This window comes from Oncorhynchus gorbuscha, unplaced genomic scaffold, assembly GCF_021184085.1.
Source record: "Oncorhynchus gorbuscha isolate QuinsamMale2020 ecotype Even-year unplaced genomic scaffold, OgorEven_v1.0 Un_scaffold_1155, whole genome shotgun sequence".
NCBI lineage: Eukaryota > Metazoa > Chordata > Actinopteri > Salmoniformes > Salmonidae > Oncorhynchus > Oncorhynchus gorbuscha.
In genome coordinates, this window is record NW_025746021.1 from 35001 (window position 1) to 41713 (window position 6713).

Genomic DNA, 6713 nt, shown 5'->3' on the forward strand with positions numbered 1-6713 from the left:
CTGTACCCCTCATTCATAACAGAACAACTACTGTCCTGTACCCCTCATTCATAACAGAACAACTACTGTCCTGTACCCCTCATTCATAACAGAACAACTACTGTACCCCTCATTCATAACAGAACAACTACTGTCCTGTACCCCTCATTCATAACAGAACAACTACTGTACCCCTCATTCATAACAGAACAACTACTGTCCTGTACCCCTCATTCATAACAGAACGACTACTGTCCTGTACCCCTCATTCATAACAGAACAACTACTGTCCTGTACCCCTCATTCATAACAGAACGACTACTGTCCTGTACCCCTCATTCATAGCAGAACAACTACTGTCCTGTACCCCTCATTCATAACAGAACAACTACTGTACCCCTCATTCATAACAGAACAACTACTGTCCTGTACCCCTCATTCATAACAGAACAACTACTGTCCTGTACCCCTCATTCATAACAGAACAACTACTGTACCCTCATTCATAAAAGAACAACTACTGTCCTGTACCCCTCATTCATAACAGAACAACTACTGTCCTGTACCCCTCATTCATAACAGAACAACTACTGTCCTGTACCCCTCATTCATAACAGAACAACTACTGTACCCCTCATTCATAACAGAACAACTACTGTCCTGTACCCCTCATTCATAACAGAACAACTACTGTACCCCTCATTCATAACAGAACAACTACTGTCCTGTACCCCTCATTCATAACAGAACGACTACTGTCCTGTACCCCTCATTCATAACAGAACAACTACTGTCCTGTACCCCTCATTCATAACAGAACGACTACTGTCCTGTACCCCTCATTCATAGCAGAACAACTACTGTCCTGTACCCCTCATTCATAACAGAACAACTACTGTACCCCTCATTCATAACAGAACAACTACTGTCCTGTACCCTCATTCATAACAGAACAACTACTGTACCCCTCATTCATAACAGAACAACTACTGTCCTGTACCCCTCATTCATAACAGAACAACTACTGTCCTGTACCCCTCATTCATAACAGAACAACTACTGTACCCCTCATTCATAACAGAACAACTACTGTACCCCTCATTCATAACAGAACAACTACTGTACCCCTCATTCATAACAGAACAACTACTGTCCTGTACCCCTCATTCATAACAGAACGACTACTGTCCTGTACCCCTCATTCATAGCAGAACAACTACTGTCCTGTACCCCTCATTCATAACAGAACAACTACTGTACCCCTCATTCATAACAGAACAACTACTGTCCTGTACCCCTCATTCATAACAGAACAACTACTGTACCCCTCATTCATAAAAGAACAACTACTGTCCTGTACCCCTCATTCATAACAGAACAACTACTGTCCTGTACCCCTCATTCATAACAGAACAACTACTGTACCCCTCATTCATAACAGAACAACTACTGTACCCCTCATTCATAACAGAACAACTACTGTACCCCTCATTCATAACAGAACAACTACTGTACCCCTCATTCATAACAGAACAACTACTGTACCCCTCATTCATAACAGAACAACTACTGTACCCCTCATTCATAACAGAACAACTACTGTCCTGTACCCCTCATTCATAACAGAACAACTACTGTCCTGTACCCCTCATTCATAACAGAACAACTACTGTACCCCTCATTCATAACAGAACAACTACTGTCCTGTACCCCTCATTCATAACAGAACAACTACTGTACCCCTCATTCATAACAGAACAACTACTGTCCTGTACCCCTCATTCATAACAGAACAACTACTGTCCTGTACCCCTCATTCATAACAGAACAACTACTGTCCTGTACCCCTCATTCATAACAGAACAACTACTGTCCTGTACCCCTCATTCATAACAGAACAACTACTGTCTTGTACCCCTCATTCATAACAGAACAACTACTGTCCTGTACCCCTCATTCATAACAGAACAACTACTGTCCTGTACCCCTCATTCATAACAGAACAACTACTGTACCCCTCATTCATAAAAGAACAACTACTGTCCTGTACCCCTCATTCATAACAGAACAACTACTGTCCTGTACCCCTCATTCATAACAGAACAACTACTGTCCTGTACCCCTCATTCATAACAGAACAACTACTGTCCTGTACCCCTCATTCATAACAGAACAACTACTGTCCTGTACCCCTCATTCATAACAGAACAACTACTGTACCCCTCATTCATAACAGAACAACTACTGTCCTGTACCCCTCATTCATAACAGAACAACTACTGTCCTGTACCCCTCATTCATAACAGAACAACTACTGTACCCCTCATTCATAACAGAACAACTACTGTCCTGTACCCCTCATTCATAACAGAACAACTACTGTACCCCTCATTCATAACAGAACAACTACTGTCCTGTACCCCTCATTCATAACAGAACAACTACTGTACCCTCATTCATAACAGAACAACTACTGTCCTGTACCCCTCATTCATAACAGAACAACTACTGTCCTGTACCCCTCATTCATAACAGAACAACTACTGTCCTGTACCCCTCATTCATAACAGAACAACTACTGTACACCTCATTCATAGCAGAACAACTACTGTCCTGTACACCTCATTCATAGCAGAACAACTACTGTCCTGTACCCCTCATTCATAGCAGAACAACTACTGTCCTGTACCCCTCATTCATAACAGAACAACTACTGTCCTGTACCCCTCATTCATAACAGAACAACTACTGTACCCCTCATTCATAACAGAACAACTACTGTCTTGTACCCCTCATTCATAACAGAACAACTACTGTCCTGTACCCCTCATTCATAACAGAACAACTACTGTCCTGTACCCCTCATTCATAACAGAACAACTACTGTCCTGTACCCCTCATTCATAACAGAACAACTACTGTCCTGTACCCCTCATTCATAACAGAACAACTACTGTACCCCTCATTCATAACAGAACAACTACTGTCTTGTACCCCTCATTCATAACAGAACAACTACTGTCCTGTACCCCTCATTCATAACAGAACAACTACTGTCCTGTACCCCTCATTCATAACAGAACAACTACTGTACCCCTCATTCATAAAAGAACAACTACTGTCCTGTACCCCTCATTCATAACAGAACAACTACTGTCCTGTACCCCTCATTCATAACAGAACAACTACTGTCCTGTACCCCTCATTCATAACAGAACAACTACTGTCCTGTACCCTCATTCATAACAGAACAACTACTGTCCTGTACCCCTCATTCATAACAGAACAACTACTGTACCCCTCATTCATAACAGAACAACTACTGTCCTGTACCCCTCATTCATAACAGAACAACTACTGTCCTGTACCCCTCATTCATAACAGAACAACTACTGTACCCCTCATTCATAACAGACCAACTACTGTCCTGTACCCCTCATTCATAACAGAACAACTACTGTACCCCTCATTCATAACAGAACAACTACTGTCCTGTACCCCTCATTCATAACAGAACAACTACTGTCCTGTACCCCTCATTCATAACAGAACAACTACTGTACCCCTCATTCATAACAGAACAACTACTGTCCTGTACCCCTCATTCATAACAGAACAACTACTGTCCTGTACCCCTCATTCATAACAGAACAACTACTGTACACCTCATTCATAGCAGAACAACTACTGTCCTGTACACCTCATTCATAGCAGAACAACTACTGTCCTGTACCCCTCATTCATAGCAGAACAACTACTGTCCTGTACCCCTCATTCATAACAGAACAACTACTGTCCTGTACCCCTCATTCATAACAGAACAACTACTGTCCTGTACCCTCATTCATAACAGAACAACTACTGTCCTGTACCCCTCATTCATAACAGAACAACTACTGTACCCTCATTCATAACAGAACAACTACTGTCCTGTACCCCTCATTCATAACAGAACAACTACTGTACCCCTCATTCATAACAGAACAACTACTGTCCTGTACCCCTCATTCATAACAGAACGACTACTGTCCTGTACCCCTCATTCATAACAGAACAACTACTGTCCTGTACCCCTCATTCATAACAGAACGACTACTGTCCTGTACCCCTCATTCATAGCAGAACAACTACTGTCCTGTACCCTCATTCATAACAGAACAACTACTGTACCCCTCATTCATAACAGAACAACTACTGTCCTGTACCCCTCATTCATAACAGAACAACTACTGTCCTGTACCCCTCATTCATAACAGAACAACTACTGTACCCCTCATTCATAAAAGAACAACTACTGTCCTGTACCCCTCATTCATAACAGAACAACTACTGTCCTGTACCCTCATTCATAACAGAACAACTACTGTCCTGTACCCCTCATTCATAACAGAACAACTACTGTACCCCTCATTCATAACAGAACAACTACTGTCCTGTACCCCTCATTCATAACAGAACAACTACTGTACCCCTCATTCATAACAGAACAACTACTGTCCTGTACCCCTCATTCATAACAGAACGACTACTGTCCTGTACCCCTCATTCATAACAGAACAACTACTGTCCTGTACCCCTCATTCATAACAGAACGACTACTGTCCTGTACCCCTCATTCATAGCAGAACAACTACTGTCCTGTACCCCTCATTCATAACAGAACAACTACTGTACCCCTCATTCATAACAGAACAACTACTGTCCTGTACCCCTCATTCATAACAGAACAACTACTGTCCTGTACCCCTCATTCATAACAGAACAACTACTGTCCTGTACCCCTCATTCATAACAGAACAACTACTGTACCCCTCATTCATAACAGAACAACTACTGTACCCCTCATTCATAACAGAACAACTACTGTACCCCTCATTCATAACAGAACAACTACTGTCCTGTACCCCTCATTCATAACAGAACGACTACTGTCCTGTACCCCTCATTCATAGCAGAACAACTACTGTCCTGTACCCCTCATTCATAACAGAACAACTACTGTACCCCTCATTCATAACAGAACAACTACTGTCCTGTACCCCTCATTCATAACAGAACAACTACTGTACCCCTCATTCATAAAAGAACAACTACTGTCCTGTACCCCTCATTCATAACAGAACAACTACTGTCCTGTACCCCTCATTCATAACAGAACAACTACTGTACCCCTCATTCATAACAGAACAACTACTGTACCCTCATTCATAACAGAACAACTACTGTACCCCTCATTCATAACAGAACAACTACTGTACCCCTCATTCATAACAGAACAACTACTGTACCCCTCATTCATAACAGAACAACTACTGTACCCCTCATTCATAACAGAACAACTACTGTCCTGTACCCCTCATTCATAACAGAACAACTACTGTCCTGTACCCCTCATTCATAACAGAACAACTACTGTACCCCTCATTCATAACAGAACAACTACTGTCCTGTACCCCTCATTCATAACAGAACAACTACTGTACCCCTCATTCATAACAGAACAACTACTGTCCTGTACCCTCATTCATAACAGAACAACTACTGTCCTGTACCCCTCATTCATAACAGAACAACTACTGTCCTGTACCCCTCATTCATAACAGAACAACTACTGTCTTGTACCCCTCATTCATAACAGAACAACTACTGTCCTGTACCCCTCATTCATAACAGAACAACTACTGTCCTGTACCCCTCATTCATAACAGAACAACTACTGTACCCCTCATTCATAAAAGAACAACTACTGTCCTGTACCCCTCATTCATAACAGAACAACTACTGTCCTGTACCCCTCATTCATAACAGAACAACTACTGTCCTGTACCCCTCATTCATAACAGAACAACTACTGTCCTGTACCCCTCATTCATAACAGAACAACTACTGTCCTGTACCCCTCATTCATAACAGAACAACTACTGTACCCCTCATTCATAACAGAACAACTACTGTCCTGTACCCCTCATTCATAACAGAACAACTACTGTCCTGTACCCCTCATTCATAACAGAACAACTACTGTACCCCTCATTCATAACAGAACAACTACTGTCCTGTACCCCTCATTCATAACAGAACAACTACTGTCCTGTACCCCTCATTCATAACAGAACAACTACTGTCCTGTACCCCTCATTCATAACAGAACAACTACTGTACACCTCATTCATAGCAGAACAACTACTGTCCTGTACACCTCATTCATAGCAGAACAACTACTGTCCTGTACCCCTCATTCATAGCAGAACAACTACTGTCCTGTACCCCTCATTCATAACAGAACAACTACTGTCCTGTACCCCTCATTCATAACAGAACAACTACTGTCCTGTACCCCTCATTCATAACAGAACAACTACTGTCCTGTACCCCTCATTCATAACAGAACAACTACTGTACCCCTCATTCATAACAGAACAACTACTGTCCTGTACCCCTCATTCATAACAGAACAACTACTGTACCCCTCATTCATAACAGAACAACTACTGTACCCCTCATTCATAACAGAACAACTACTGTACCCCTCATTCATAACAGAACAACTACTGTCCTGTACCCCTCATTCATAACAGAACAACTACTGTCCTGTACCCCTCATTCATAACAGAACAACTACTGTACCCCTCATTCATAACAGAACAACTACTGTCCTGTACCCCTCATTCATAACAGAACAACTACTGTACCCCTCATTCATAACAGAACAACTACTGTACCCCTCATTCATA